At 47.7% G+C, this 16,338-nt stretch overlaps 1 protein-coding gene across 2 annotated transcripts in view; it reads left to right on the forward strand.

Moving 5' to 3' along the window:
• LMF1 (lipase maturation factor 1) overlaps positions 1 to 16,338 on the forward strand; it is a 1,132,479-nt gene that overhangs the window by 378,600 nt on the left and 737,541 nt on the right. The window contains exon 1 of one of the 2 annotated variants that reach the window (XM_085629343.1): positions 9,193 to 9,308. The exons of the other annotated variant lie outside the window; for it this stretch is intronic. The gene's annotated coding sequence lies outside the window, so the exon portion shown is untranslated. Of the gene's footprint in view, positions 1 to 9,192; positions 9,309 to 16,338 lie in introns of those variants that run through there. 2 annotated transcript variants of the gene reach the window in all.

The following is a 16,338-nucleotide window of genomic DNA, read 5'->3' on the forward strand; positions in this document are numbered from 1 at the left end:
AGGTCGTTCCACACTTTAGGAGCGATATAGGAGAAGGGACCTGGTTCTGCTCATGCGTGAGAGGGGTACGGGGAGGAGTCTCCCCAAGCGGAGGTGTCTAGATGGTTTGTGAAAGGAGATGCATTTCTTGAGGTAGGCTGAGCCATTGTTGTGTGGTGCTTTACAGGCATGAGTGAGGAGTTTGAACTGTGCACACTTGTGTATCGGGACCCAGTGGAGCTCCTTGAGGTTTGGTGTGATGTGTGTACTGCGTAGGAGGTTGATAGTGATTCTGGCTGTAGAATTCTCAATGGTTTGCATTTGTCTAGTGACTTGTTTGCTGACCCCGGCACAGAGGGTATTTCAGTATTCCAGCTTACCTGTGATGAGGGCATGTGTGACTGGTATGAAGGTGCTACTCTGGAGCTATTTGCAAGTTTTTCCTCAGCGTCTTCAGGGTGTGGAAGCAGGAAGCTGTAACGGTGTTGATTTGGGTGGTTATGTCGAGTTTGCTGTTGATGATGATCCGGAGGTTCATGGCGTGCGTGCTGTGGGTAGGTGTGGATCCTAGCTCTACGGTGGGAAGTTCTTCAATAAGATCACCACTACTGTATTGTCGGTGTTTAGTTTGTGACAATTGGTCTTCATCCAGTTGGCGACTTGTCCAGGTGTTGGAAGTCTTGTCTCAGAGGTACAGTTGCTTGTCATCGGCATAGGAGATGACGTCAGTATTGTGTGTGCATCTAATGTTAGCTAGAAGGATAATGTGAGCATGGAAGGGGGTCGTACTGAGTGAAGATACTTGTGGTGCTCCACAGATGTGGTTGCAGGTGACTGAAGAGTAGTGGACCAGGGTGACTGTTTGTGTCCTGCCAGTCTGGAAGGAGCCAATCCATCTGAAAGTGGGTCCTTGGATTTCAATCTCATGTAGGTGTTGGATGAGGATAGGGTGGGAAAACCGTGCAAAATGTGACGGAGAGGAAAAGGAGGATGAGGGTCGTTGTTTCTCCTCTGTCCAGGCTAATGGGATATCATTTGTGGCGGCCAGGAGGGCTGTTTCTGTGCTGTGGTTGGGTCTGAAGCCGAACTATGTGGCTTTAAGGAATTGGTGGTCCCTGAGATGGTTGGTGAGTCCTTTGTTGATGAGTTTCTCTAGGACTTTAGGATGAGTACGCTAGCAGGCAGACCGGTCTGTAGTTAGCTAGCATTGAATGGTATGAGGAGGGTTTTTTGAGCATATGGAGAACTGAGACGAGTTTCCATGCATCTGGGAAGGTGGTTGATGAGAAGGAGTGTTCACCAGAGGTGTTAGTGCGTCTCTGATGGGTTGAAGTGCTCTGATGAAGGTATGGTGGGGGAGGGGGTCAATTGGTGCCCTGGAGTGCATGGTGGTGGTGGTGGTGGCAGGCCATGTGTTCATGGTTGTTTGGTGAATGAGATGGGGAATCATGTTGCAAGGTTTGCAGTGTCCGGCTGAGAGTAACAGTTGATATATATAGAGGTTATCTTGCAGCAGAAATATTAGAGAGCTCGGTGCAGAGGTCCTGGGAGGGGGTTATACTGCTGGATGCAGCTGCTGTTGAGTTACAACCTTTACAACGGAAGCTTTGCTAGGCGAATTTGAAGGTCTTTTAGTATGCTTTGTCTTGGCTCATTCTCCACCTGTGCTCAAGTTGTTTGCATTGGCGCTTCGTCATCCTGAGCTCCTCTTAATACCAACTGGCTTGGGGTCTGGATCATAGGGCTTTGTTTGCCTGAGGGGCTTCAGGGTGTCTGCTCAGGCCAGTGATCCAGCTGTTGAAGATGTTGATGGAGTCAGGCAGGTTGCTGTTGTATTCTGGCTGGTACGCAATGACAGCAGTAGTCCAATCATCCTCTGGGATATTGGTACAGTTTTGGCGTGCCAGTCTGGCAGAGGACAGTCTGTGATGATGCGGCACAGGAATGCTAAACTTGTTGAGGGCATGGTCTGTACAGGTGGCCTGTGTGGGCTGGTTGTCAAAGGAGGTGAGTTCAGGAGGTGTCCAGCAGAGTGTGTGTATTCATACACACGTTGGGTGAGTCCAAAGTTTTTGAGGTCTCAAGTATTGAGTTAAGGTAGGCATGGTCTTCAAATGGAAGTTCAGGTCTCCGAGGAGGTTGATGGCAGTGGAGTCAGCACTGTAGAGGGGACAGAGACTGTTAGAACTAAAGGCAATCAGAGTGGAAGTTGCACAGAGAAACAGCAGACAAGAGCAGAAAATGACAATAGCAATACCGTATTTTACCTTAATAACAAAACAACTGAGACACAATGTGTACAACCACTCCCCCTTCGATGCTGCTAGGTACACTCTGGGCATGTTGACGTTGATATACATACTGATCCTAGTTACATTAGTTCATATTTGAGTAAGATGCATTAGCCAAAATGGGTTATCCATGGTCCCCAAATATTCCCATGTTTATGAGAGCAGCCATGTGTCAAGTATGTTTATTTTTCATAATGGCTCATCTCTGCAGCCATTCCCTCCTTGACAGAGTCTTAGGGAATGTCAAGTGTTCGCCTTAGTCATGTTATTTTGCATAAACCCAAATCAATCAATATCTTTGTGCTCCTCTGGAAACCTGCTTCTACAATTATTTCCAATAGGAACAATTTAGGGGACAATGTGATGGGAATGTGTAATACCTCAATCGGGGTCAGTGCTATTCTGGATCAATATTTCAGGGTCAATAGGCACAATAGTGTTACATGAAAAAAATCTCCTTTCTCAGCCCTATACCTGATGCAATGAGGGTAGGGAGCCGCCCCATGCGCCAAAGGTGCAGAGGTGTTTAATAGATTCTGTGCACATATTCAAATTGGTTGAGACAGACCTTGGTCAGGATCACGAGGTCTCTCTTCCATTGGTCTCATCAATAGGGGAGAGGATGTAGCCTTACGGCTAGAGCGGTCGACCTCGGAGCTGGGGAACCGGGTTTGAGTATCGGCAACGATGCTCAACATCCTGTGATTCTGGGCAAATCACTTAATCTCCCCGTGCCTTACAAAAATTAATGTGTGTCCTCATGTAACGAAACTGGTGCTCATGTAAAGCGCTCTGATACCCGATGTCTCGGGTCCAGTTCGCGCTATATAAAACTCTAAAAAAAACAAAAAAAACAATTGGACTAAAATCTGCCTCTTATGTAGCTTTCAAATCTGTCAGTTTGTCATGATGGTTAAAGAATCTTCAGATGTTCCACAACACCTCCCCCCCCCCCTTCATTGCATTAATTCGATTTGCAATATTATCAACATTCAAATAGTTTTTGGCATTTAAGTACAAATATTGAAATAAAACGGTGGATAGGGAGAAAAATACCATCAAACAAGAAGGGTTTAGGAATAAATAAAGTAATAGTGGCTACTTTGCATGATTGTCAGCTGCATTCTTTCCTGATTGCCCTTAGTTCTAACAGTCTCAGTCCCCTCTACAGTGCTGACTGGGCCTGCCATGGATACAGTCTCTGTCCCCTCAACAGTGCTGACTGGGCCTGCCATGGATACAGTCTCTGTCCCCTCTACAGTGCTGACTGGGCCTGCCGTGGATACAGTCTCTGTCCCCTCTACAGTGCTGACTGGGCCTGCCATGGATACAGTCTCTGTCCCCTCTACAGTGCTGACTGTGTCTGCCATGGATACAGTCTATGTCCCCTCTACAGTGCTGACTGGGCCTGCCGTGGATACAATCTCTGTCCCCTCTACAGTGCTGACTGGGCCTGCCATGGATACAGCCTCAGTCCCCTCTACAGTGCTGACTGGGCCTGCCATGGATACAGTCTCAGTCCCCTCTACAGTGCTGACTGGGCCTTCCATGGATACAGTATCTGTCCCCTCCATAGTGCTGACTGGGCCTGCCATCGATACAGTCTCTGTCCCCTCTACAGTGCTGACTGGGCCTGCCATGGATACCGTCTCTGTCCCCTCTACAATGCTGACTGGGCCTGCCATGGATACAGTCTCTGTCCCCTCTACAGTGCTGACTGGGCCTGCCATGGATACAGTCTCTGTCCCCTCTACAGGGCTGACTGGGTCCGCCATTGATACAGTCTCTGTCCCCTCCACAGTGCTGACTGGGTCTGCCATGGATACAGTCTCTGTCCCCTCTACAGTGCTGACTGGGCCTGCCGTGGATACAGTCTCTGTCCCCTCTACAGTGCTGACTGGGCCTGCTGTGGATACAATCTCTGTCCCCTCTACAGTGCTGACCGGGCCTGCCATGGATACAGCCTCAGTCCCCTCTACAGTGCTGACTGGGCCTGCCATGGATATAGTCTCTGTACCCTCTACAGTGCTGACTGGGTCCGCCATGGATACAGTCTCTGTCCCCTCTACAGTGCTGACTGTGTCTGCCATGGCTACAATCTCTGTCCCCTCTACAGTGCTGACTGTGTCTGCCATGGCTACAATCTCTGTCCCCTCTACAGTGCTGACTGGGTCCGCCATGGATACAGTCTCTGTCCCCTCTACAGTGCTGACTGGGTCCGCCATGGATACAGTCTCTGTTCCCTCTACAGTGCTGACTGTGTCTGCCATGGCTACAATCTCTGTCCCCTCTACAGTGCTGACTGGGTCCGCCATGGATACAGTCTCTGTCCCCTCTACAGTGCTGACTGGGTCCGCCATGAATACAGTCTCTGTCCCCTCTACAATGCTGACTGGGTCTGCCATGAAGGAGGGGCCCTGCTGAATTTCGGCCAGTGATGTGGTTGGAGCCAATTGATTCGATTACTTCCATAATTGTCTTAGGTCGGTTGACCAAACCACAAAGATGTGAGGTCAGCAGTGGCTGTCCCCAACGCCAAGGACTTTCAGTAAATAAAGATGGTTTTGTCACATCTGTATCTTGATCCTCCAAAAGGATGCTTGGTTCAGGTCCAGGGAAGACTTGGCTTGGCAGTTCAGGCTGGACTGTTCCCATGAAGTACAGGGTCAAGACTGATTTGCATATAGCTGGGTCTGAACTGAGTTGGCGAAGTGAGCTAAAGAATGATGATGGATTCAACCTAGATCTCTGACTGGGGGTGAGCATCTGAAAAGTTTCAGCGCTCCGTCCATCATCTCCTTGTGTTTGCTTTGTTCGTCCTAGGTTGGCAGTGTATGCCCAGACGTGGGTCCCTTGCTCACTTTGCCACTGGATTCAAGCTAGCCTGGCTGATGAGCGGTGTTACCCTGAAACCAGTCCCAGGAGGCTTGCTTCTGGTCTAGGGAAGACTTGGCTTGGCAGTTCGAGCTGGACTGTTCCATTGAGGAACAGGGTCAAGACTGATTTGCATATGGCTGGGCCTGAACTGGGGTGACAAAGTGAGGTAAAGAATGACTGGGTGTGAATCTGAGAAGGTACAGCGCTCCGTCAATCATCTTCTTGTGTTTGCTTTGTTCCTCCATCTTTTTCTCGATATTCTTCAGATGAGAATAGAGACAGAGAAGGTTCCTTAGTATATCTCTTGTATGTTTGTGTCGTGGGCTTGCAAGGAGAAAGTGATAAAAATCTTCTTTTATCCCTGGTGCAAAGGTGCACAAGAAGCTCTAGGAGAAGGGTCTCCTCTGCCAGACCAAAATTTAATCTCGTCGCCACGTGTGCAATATTGAAATTGAAATTCCATTTATATAGCGCTTACTACTTCTGACGAGGTGTTGAAGCACATTGCGGCGAGTAGCTGGCTACCAGGTACCCCAAAGTTAGTTGTCAGTCAATTGGTTATGGGGGTTACTCTTGCATGATAAAGGAAACTATTCCATGCATTTACTCTAGTTTCTTTGTGGTAATTAGTGGCTTAGCTGTGATCATTAAAGGGGCTGTGTGAGAAGCTAATGCTTGCTGGAAGAGATATTGTTATAGCTTAAAAAAGGAGCTTAAGACAGACTGATATTATATTTACAGGCAGAAGGTAGAAGGGACGTAGAGGCACATTCAAAAGAAGATTTTAAGGAATATAGGAGGTGGAGATTTTTTTCATGCAATCTGTGGATGTAAATTGTGGAAAACAGTTTTTAATTCGGCTCTAAAGGCGTGTGGCTTTTAACAATCTTTCTAGAGGCACTTAACTATTAAAGAGGTGGCACAGATACTTGCCTCACCACGAAAAGGAAGCCCAGTGCTTGTTGAGACCCCTTTACGAGCGGCTGTCAAGCAGTGCGACATTTAAGCACATCCCACTACCCGTAATTGCAATTTGACAACCATCGCCCCATTATATGCAATGAAAGCCATACTTTCGAACCCATAGAGACCTCTGTGCGTACCTACTACAGCAGTATGGTCAATACTATAAACTATTGTTGCAGTTTATGCAAATCATTTTACGCCATACATAAAGTACCCATATAATATAAACACATGTAAACACAACCAACTTAGAAAATATAACAAGGCAGTTGATAAACATGTTGCAGCAATCATCATTAGTAAATTGAATGCATGTTTGTCTGGCCATTCTCTATCTGGATCGGGAGGCGCTGTCCCATGCACCCACCTGAAGAGCACAGGCCCCAAAGAACAGACGCCATGTTCTGCAGAATGGATATGTCTGAGGTCCCATTGATCCTCCAGCATCCGCCTTACCTCGAGGTATATGGATTGCACGTTCTCTAGCTTTTCAGAGATACCTTGTCAAGGAGGGTTGTGAAGGTTCGGTACCCTTTTCTGCCAAGCTTCCTTGGTTCTGTGCTATTATTAGCCCTGTAGTATTTTTTTTGTGTAAACCTTCTTTACTTGATCCTGGCTACAATTCTATCGTTGTGATCGAATCTTTGATTGTTGCAAACTTGTCCGATGTTGGAATTGATTCTGCTTTTTATGTATCTTGTTTCACATTGTAAATTCATCGAAAGTGCTCATTGTCATCCATAATGTGCCTAAACCTGTATCTTTGGCACCAGTTTCCCAGAAGAAGCATTGTAGGTATGTTCTTCTGTGCTTATTGTTTTTCCTGTGCTGGGAGAGTGAGGTTCACTTGGCTTAGTTGGGTGCTTTGGGTAGTCGGTACTTGTTTATTGTTTTGAGCATCCATTTTTACAGGTGATTTCTCGTGGGTGCGATAACTCGGTGTAAGAGCCCGCGGTTTTGCATGGGTCTCTGTTTCTTGATATAAACTGAGGAAGGGCTTGCCTGCTTTCATATTTAGTACTTTACTATGCCCTTGTTGGTCTGTGTAGTCTTTCTTCGGTGGCCCCCTTGGACCCATACAGGTTTGCTCACAGGTGTATTGGTTGCTTAACCTGCTAATACTCCGTTTCTTTACTCCCTAGGAGCCACTAAATTTAGAGCGAGCCCCAAAAGCCAAAGTACAAGTGCGGTTATTGAAAGGTCCACTATGTAAATGACACTATAATCTATATATGAATTAATCTTTTTATAGGGCTGACTGTAAGCAGATTCACTTGTTTGTGATTCACAATTTTGAAGTTAAAAACAACTAAGTGCAGTGACGTAAAGTTGTGGACTAATGTGCCCCAACATCTAGAGCTGTCGACGCTAGAACTGGAGAACCAGGTACGAGTCCAAGCGTCAATCAGGTGACAAGGAAGCACACAAGCAAGACAACTGAAAAACACATACACTCTTGTAGAGTGCTTAAATAAAGATAAAAAAAAGTGGCACCAAAACAATAAGCAGTGTTAGGACACAGTAATGCATCCATGCTCCAGGGGAGGAGGGACAATCTCACTACAAGGAAGGAAAGCTCACACAAACCATCAAGTAAGAAGCAAGCAAATGGGAGGGACAACGAGGCCAACCAATAGTAAACATTGGGAGGGCTCCAAGTCCACTGTAAGCATTAAAATGTCTCACAACAGACAGGGCATGCACTGGCCTAGGCAAGACATAAAATCACTATAGCAAACTAAGTGGGTTAAAATGTATCTAATAATGTCACAGGCCTTCCATAACATAAGCACCCAGAGCTACTTTGGAAGATTCTCTGCAACACAACAAAGTAATAAACTAAAACAAGAAGACATGAGGTTAGGGGAGGTGGCATGGTGAGAAGTCTTTGGTATTAGTATATTGTTCTGCATTTGATGAAATCTGTAAGCTCAATGGAAATAGAAAAACACAATCTTTGTTTTCATGCTCCTACCGTGTTGCATCAGCTGCCCTTCAACTTGCAGGAAACTGATTGTTGACTTTTTCTGTTGCCAAACTCCAAAAAGGCGAAGGAGGCACCGGTGTGGCTTGACTGTGGCTCATTCTTTAATTGGGCTTAGAGCCGGGCAACAGCCAGACCATTGGCCCAAGCCAGGCCAGAGTCTCTATGCGCTCACCCACCTCTAAGCAGCAGCAGTATTCTCAGCCGCATGGGATGACGTTTGATGACGAAAAGAGAGTTCCGAGTCAAACCACACTCATTCCCCGGAAGGTTATTCCCTATGTTGTCAGTTCAAGAGACATTTATTTCCACCTGTGTCCTTCAAAATTACCTGTCTCTGGCTCAGTCATGAAAGCTTCCAGATTTCTGGCTGTTCAGAGTGCTGAGACCTGCCTGATGTCTGTGAATCAACACTGAGACAATAAAGTAGCTTGTGTGTCCTGCTAGGCTTCTACCTTTTCCTGCGACCCTGCACTTTAGCCAAGCATCTCTGATTTTGCATTAACGCAAACACAGGCCAGACCTATTGATACCAAGGCAGTTTTGTTAAGCCAGATGTCCTGTACTCCCATCGGCAACACACGGTTAAACTGAGAGATTCAACGTTCTTGACATGGATTCTGTCTGAAGCTGAGTAATCCAGGCCTTGGCACCCGCCCCAAGCTGGTTTCTTCATACCCCTTTGGTCCTGTTTTTAAAGCCTCTTTGGAATTTTGGACCTGCCCCCAAAGTGTTGCATTTGCCCATCTGTTAATGGAAGGGTTCATGTTATGGGTTCGGGAGAAGCCTGCTACTCGCCAGAAAAGCGCTTCTTCACCCCTTCAGGGAGCGCTTCTCCTGAGGCTTGAGCTGGGAGTTTTTAACACTGCTGGTTAGTTGTTTAGTCTTGATTTTAAAACGCTTGCTGCTATTTCTGTCACAGTGTATGTTTTTACCTTGCTGCTACTGTGCCACCCACCCGAACGGCCCCCTGCCGGATAGACCTCTCTGCTGACACCCGTGTGGTGGTGTTCCCATTGTTGGTGGTAGGCTCGGTGCACGCCGTGGGAGGGCGAGGCATATCAATAGAGCTAGCAGTTCCCGCGAGACACGGCGGGACCGCCATTTTTCAGGTTAGCAGGCTAGTCTCTGCACCTGGAACCCTACTTAATGTGCGTGCTGACGCGCAGCGCTTCTCCTGAGGCTTGAGCCAGGAGTTTTTAACACTGCTGGTTAGTTGTTTAATCTTGTTTTTAAAAAGCTTGCTGCTATTTCTGTCACAGTGTATGTTTTTACCTTGCTGCTACTGTGCCACTTGCCCGAACGGCCCCCTGCCGGATAGACCTCTCTGCTGACACCCGTGTGGTGGTGTTCCCATTGTTGGCCGTAGGCTCGGTGCACGCCGTGGGAGGGCGAGGCATATCAATAGAGCTAGCGGTTCCCTACAGACTCGGCGGGACTGACATTTTTCAGGTTAGCAGGCTAGTCTCTGCACCTGGAACCCTATTTAATGTGCGTGCTGACGCAGACGCGCAGCGCTTCTTCTGAGGCTGAGCCGGGAGTTTTTAACACTGCTGGTTAGTTGTTTAGTCTTGTTTTTAAAACGCTTGCTGCTATTTCTGTCACAGTGTATGTTTTTACCTTGCTGCTACTGTGCCACTCGCACGAACGGCCCCCTGCCGGATAGACTTCTCAGCTGATACCCGTGTGGTGGTGTTCCCATTGTTGGTGGTAGGCTCAGTGCACGTCATGGGAGGGTGAGGCATACCAATGGAGCTAGCGGTTCCCGCGAGACACGGCGTGACCGCCATTTTTCAGGTAAGCAGGCTAGTTTCTGCACCTGGAACCCTACTTAATGTGCGTGCTGATGCAGACGCGCAGCGGGCGCGTCGCTGGAGTGCCGAAGGCGCGCCTAAGGCAAGCTCGTCTGCGGCTGTCCGCGCACCGACCGCGAACAGCACCTGCCATGCTGTCAGTTTCCCGCTGGTACGTGAAACTATCTTAAGTTACTCCAGAGATCAACTACAGGATCTGAATGGGGGTAAAGTCAAATCAAACTGTGAGAGCATTCCTTTGCAACCTAAAGGCTCCTCCATTTCAGACATATGTCCTAGCTGTCATATAACACTCCCCAGGAGCCTCTATCAGAGAATTAACACCAGCAGACCCAGTGAGATCTCACCTGGGAAGGGCAACTCCAAACCCAGGGACGGTGTGACAAAATTCCTACTGGTGAATGCCAGATCCTTAGTAAAACATAGCTTTGAATGCGCCAGACTACTAGAAGAGCAGGATATAAAATTGGTATTTATTACGGTAACCTGGATGGATGAGGCCTCCGGGCTAGACCTAGCAATGGCCACTCCACCCGGCTTCCTGTGCTCTACCTTAAAAAGACCTACGGGGAGAGGAGGAGGGCTGGCAATAATCTATCATAACACTTTTAAAACAATGTCTCAGCCCATAAACAGCATAGGCTGTGAAGCACTAGCATTCAACGTTTGTCAATCACCCCACCACTCCCTAAAGGGTATCCTCATATACAGACCACCAGGGTCCAGAACGCCCTTCCTGGCTTCACTAGGGACCTTACTTGAAGGGCTCTGTTCCAATTCATAAACCATTCTGGAAGATTTTAATTTTTACCTAGAATCCCTTATGGATCCAGATACTAAAACGCTCCTTGATCTGATGAGCAGCGCTGGTCTGAACCCACTGGTAAGCACGCCCACCCACAAGGCAGGACATACCCTGGATGGGGTCTTTTCCAATCATCCACATCTAATCTTTACAGGTACAATACCATTGGTATGGACGGATCACACAGGAATCTTATTTGAACTAACCACCCCAGGTCAAAATCACTTAACAAGGGGCGGACAAAATCAGATAAAAACAAGGGCCTGGAAAAAAGTGTCAGGACCCGAACTGCAAGAATTGCTTACTACCACCCTACAGCCACAGCCTACAACTGTGGAAGAAGCTGCCAGATCATACACCAACTGGGTTGACACAGCCTGCAATAAACTGGTGCCGGAAAAACTCGTTTACCCCAAACGCACCACACCAACCTCTCCATGGTTCTCGGAAGAGCTCAGAAGTCAGAAACTGACCTGCAACGACTAGAACACAATTGGCGAAAATAATATAATATAGCAGATAAGGATATTTATAAACAAGGTCTTTCCGTTTATAAACAAGCAGTGTTCAATGCAAAAAAGCTCTTATTTATAAACCATATCAACTTAGCAAAAAACTCCACCAAGGAACTGTACAAAACCATAGCCAGGCTAACGTCCCAAAGTCCACCTAAGGTCGAATCTAGTCTTTAAATGAGCGAGGAAATTGCAAATTTCTTTCAAGATAAGGTAGAAGCGATCTTTTCAGCCTTCAACCAACTCCCGCCAGGAGTTACGGAAAATAGGCTCTCCGGCCCAAAGCAAGTCTTAGGAGCCGGCCCATCACTCGAAAAATTTGCCCCACTCAATATTGAGGACACTAAGTTGCTTATGGCCTCAATTAAATCCGGATCCCCCCATGACCCCTGTCCAGTGACAGTGGCCAAATTAGCTCTGGAACCAATTGCCACAACCCTGACATCCTTATTCAATGCTATGTTTGAAACAGGTGACTTCCCTAGCTGCTGGAAGCGGCCCTCCATACTCCCACTGCTGAAAAAAACTAACTTGGACCGAAAAGATCCAAATAATTACAGACCCATCTCCCGCCTCCCACTACCAACTAAAATAGTGGAAAAGGAAATGAATGATCAGTTGAGTTCATGCCTATATGAGAACAGGTTACTGGATCCTACACAATATGGTTTCAGAACAGGGCATAGTACAGAGACCGCCCTGATTAAATCAACTGAAGAAATCAGGAAAGCCCTAGACCAAGGTGGTAAGGCGGCCCTCATCATGCTGGATGTGTCCGCAGCCTTCGACACGGTCCATCATGATCTTCTGATGAACCGCTTGTCCAATATTGGAGTCAATGGGAGGGCATGGAGGCTGCTAAAAGCGTTTCTAATGGACAGGAAGCAAACTGTCTCCCTGGGAAATTTCGAATCTAAATCTTTCTCGCTACCGTGTGGGGTTCCACAGGGCTCGTCCCTTAGCTCAACCCTTTTTAATGTGTATGTGGCATCCCTGGCTCCCTTGATAAGATCGTATGGTTTTAGTCTTACGTCCTATGCAGAGGACACGCAAATTGTTGTGTATCTCCTTCCAGGGCTTGAAGCAGGCATTAGCAAGAACTTCCATAACTGTATGGGAGCAGTTAGTTCATGGATGTCTCAAAACTGCCTGAAACTGAACTCGGGTAAAACCGAGGTACTCGCGTTTGGAAACAACTCTAACTTCTGGACCCCAGACTGGTGGCCAGCAGATCTGGGCATCCTCCCTAAACCTACGGAGAAGGCAAAAAATCTAGGCATCCTAGTGGACGACAAACTGAATTTTGAGCACCAGATAAAGGCGACCACCAAAGCTACCTTTCACTCCCTCAAACTGCTAAGGAAGGTCAAACCATTCCTGCCAGAAGAAAGCCTACGAACAGTGGTCTCATCCATTATTTTATCCCGACTAGACTACTGCAATGGGCTCTATCTAAACACCCTAGAGCGACACCTCAATAAACTACAGACCTTGCAAAACGCAGCAGCAAGGCTGGTGACAGGCACCCCTAAATTCACATCGGTAGCCAAAGAAATTAAAAGACTACACTGGATTCCCATTAGGAAAAGGGTGAAATTCAAATCACTGTGCACTGTTTTTAAGGCACTTCATGACCAGGGTCCCGAGTATTTGACCCACCAATTTACATAGTACACTCCCAAAAGAACCCTTCGTTCTTCAGGAGCCAAATTCATGAGCATACCGCCCACGAAGAAAGCTTCATGGGGAGGTAGAAGTTTTATCACAGGGGCGGCCAAAGCTTGGAACGCCCTCCCGTGGAGTCTGAGGATCTCCACAAACCTTCTAGCCTTCAGGAAGCAACTTAAGACCTGGCTTTTTAAGGAATAAACCCCATACAGCCACACCTGCTCTCCGTGCCACAATGTTTCTCAGTAGCGTTGAGCTAGCGCCAGGACACCTCAGGGTAATCGTGCGCTCTACAAATACATTAACATAACATAAAATATGAATGCAAACCTTTCTCCCCCTTCCATCCCACTGCTATCTTTCTCGCTCTAAATAACTGAATAATATCCACCACTCAAATTACTTACATATTTCACCATACTAATTCACCACTAATCCTTTATGGGTTTCCGGAGTAGCCCGCTACTGCTCCCCCAAATTTTTTTTTTTAAAAGGCGCTTGAACACCCCATCAGGGGTAACAAGCGCTATATAAATACAAACCTTTTTTCCTCTTCTATCCTTCCGCTATCCTTCCGAATCCAAATAACTGACTAACCTATCCACCACTTTAATTACTTTCAGATTTCACTATACTAATTCAACACTAATCCTTTATGGGTCCCGGAGTAGCATGCTACTCGCCGAAAAAGCGCTTTGACGCCTCGTCAGGGGTAGTAAGCACTATATAAATGCAATTACAATAAAATACAATGTTTGTTCTAGGATGGAGATATAAGCTATGCTGTGTATTGCAGACCTGTTCACTCAATGGGCGATCATGCAATCTTGAAATGTCTTCCAGAGGTGCTGGAACCTAAGATCTCAGAATAACCCCTTCTCGAAATCTACCACAGACTTGGCAAGCCTACACCAGCAATGTTTGGCAAGGACCTGCAGGGGTAATTTCCAATGCTTTCTGTCCCAAGGATAATAAGCACAAAAAAGCATCAATTTAAAAAATAATGCCTTGTTGAAAGTATTATTGGGTCTTAAGGGCCTCTCATGCAGTGATGCATGTGATGGATACGCCATGTGGCTATTACAGTGGTGGGGTCCGTCTGCATTTCAGATATGATTCCAGTGTTGTTACTGCTGCTGGCTACTCTGCTAACCGGGGAGTCCGGATACTTCTCCCCTCTCGCATCTCACCCTACACCCCAAGCTATTCCTACACTACATTGCCACTTCAAACCCCAGCTCTGTGGTGTCTACATTTGTGGTGGTTTGTGTTATATTGTATTATGTTACGAGACTTGTATAATGCTTTCTAGCCATCAGCATGGCCTTGCAGTAATGTTGTAGTTTGGGTACCTTCATACCATTGTCTCAAGGATTCCATCAAAGACAGGAGTCTGTTTTCTGATTGGTTAAGCTGAATCCTCAGTAGCATGAATGGGCAGTGCGCTGTTTTCTTGACTACATTTTGGTTGTATTACCGATACACGAGGAACTTGGCGTAAGGGAGGATTGCTGACACATTGCCAGGCCTGATGTGTGCCTCTGATGTAATTGACAGTATTGGTGTCTTGCTGGGTCCACAGTGTCCTTATAAGCCATACTCATTGTGGGATGTGTCCAAAAATCTGTTTCCAAAGTCAACTTGTTCATTGACTGCCAGCAACATGCCTCGTTTACCCACCTTGCGAGGGTTATCACCTGCCTGACTGATATCAGTAGGAAATGTCAGTCTTTATCCCGGATCACCCAACCCGCCTGTCCCTGCCTTTCATAATCCATCTTATGCAAGTGTTTAGCAGTTATGTTCTGAGGCACCGCTGACTTACACTTGGTGCAGGGGAAAGAGTGTGGTTGTGTCCACCTCTACCAGCCAGCTATGTGGCTTGCCTCATAGTTAGGTTAGAAGGTATGGCCTTGCCAGGGGTGCGCCAGGGGTGCAGCTGCCAGTGTAGCCGGTACATTTGCACCGGCTGTGAGAGGCACACTGCCACATAATGATGGCCCTCTTTTTAGGTCTCGGATAGCGAAGGCTGCGCTTGCGCAGTTTCGCTCGCGAGATTTAATGATTTTCAGAAGTGGGGCTTGAACCTGCCCCTCTTCTTCCCTCTTCTCCATTGGCTGGCCTCTTAAATGCTGGTCAGCCATTGGAGAAGAGATTTGTCTCTCCAAACAAGCCCCGTCTTTTTCGGATTCGGGGGCGTGTTTTTTCGCGTCTTCTCTTTTTTTAAGCCCCGCCCCTTTCCGCCCCTTCTACACGTGGTGGGCGTGTTTTTTTTTTTTTAACATCGGAAGGTTCGGCCATTTTTTGCACGGTCGGAACGGAGCGGGACGTGGGGTCGCCTCTTCCTTGCTGCAAGGCTCGGCGTTTCCTGGATCGGCGTTTCAAGTCCGGCGTTTGCTGGCTCGGCGTACTCACTAATTTCTGAATAGTGAGTAAAAGCCTTAAGGTAACAATGTTGTTCCTGCTTGCATTTCACATGGTTCACGGGCGGCAGAGAAGTAACAGGACTCTGTCTTTTCCTTCTTACTTAGAGAAGAAAAATACAGTGTCCGTGTTGGACGTGGCCCATCTGGCAGGTCCGCCCCTGAAGTTTTTATGGTATATGTAACCTGGGGATGGTGATTCCCCCTCTGAGTGAGTGTGAGGAGAGAGCGACCCACCCTTCCATAGGAATACATGGGGAATGGATGAGTCCTCGGTAGTTCCCGGTGCGTAGGGTGTGCCGGGTCAAGTCTGGTATGTATGAACTCGTGAGGTTGAATGCTGCGCAACGGTATATGAGGTATGAGTGTGTCTAGTGTAGAAGTCCCCCTTTTGGAAGTTGGCATATTTGTGGAAGATGTGCCTGGCGTATGATTGGCCGGGGCTGGCGGGTGAGCCTGGCTCCCAGGATCTGGGAGGGTCTGCCCGGTGGTGAATGGAGTGTTTAGCATACTGATGTGAGGGGAGGAGTGAGCCTGGGTCTGCTTGTGGATTGACCGTCTGGTTTGAGTGTCATGAATGAGGCTGGGTTTTCCCCAGGCACTGCTGGCTCCACCCCCTGGGGTGCGGCTGATGTTCCTAGCCTGGCCAGTGTAAAGAATCCCCCATAACCAGTTCCAGCTGGTTCTCCCCCTGCCTGCCCCTTCAGACCAAGAATGTGTGTATAAAAAGGGTGCTGTGACACTCTGGACTTGTTCTTGTTCTGACTTGAATCTGCCAGGGGCGTGCTGCTGCTGGGGCCCAGGGGAAGGCTTGCCTCCCTGGGCCCTGCCCAGCCCCTGGATGCCATGGATACCTGGAAGACCTCTTTGCTGGGAGCTTTTTGCTCCATTCCTTTATGCCCCCAGGACTTTATTGACCTAGCGCCTGGATAGCGCTATCTTTTCCCCCAGGAAGGAGGAACATGTGGGCCTTGGCAGCGCTGGGCTGCGATCTCCGCCGAGGGAATCCCGACGTA

The sequence above is a fragment of the Triturus cristatus genome, chromosome 10, assembly GCF_964204655.1.
Source record: "Triturus cristatus chromosome 10, aTriCri1.1, whole genome shotgun sequence".
Classification (NCBI taxonomy): Eukaryota; Metazoa; Chordata; class Amphibia; order Caudata; family Salamandridae; genus Triturus; species Triturus cristatus.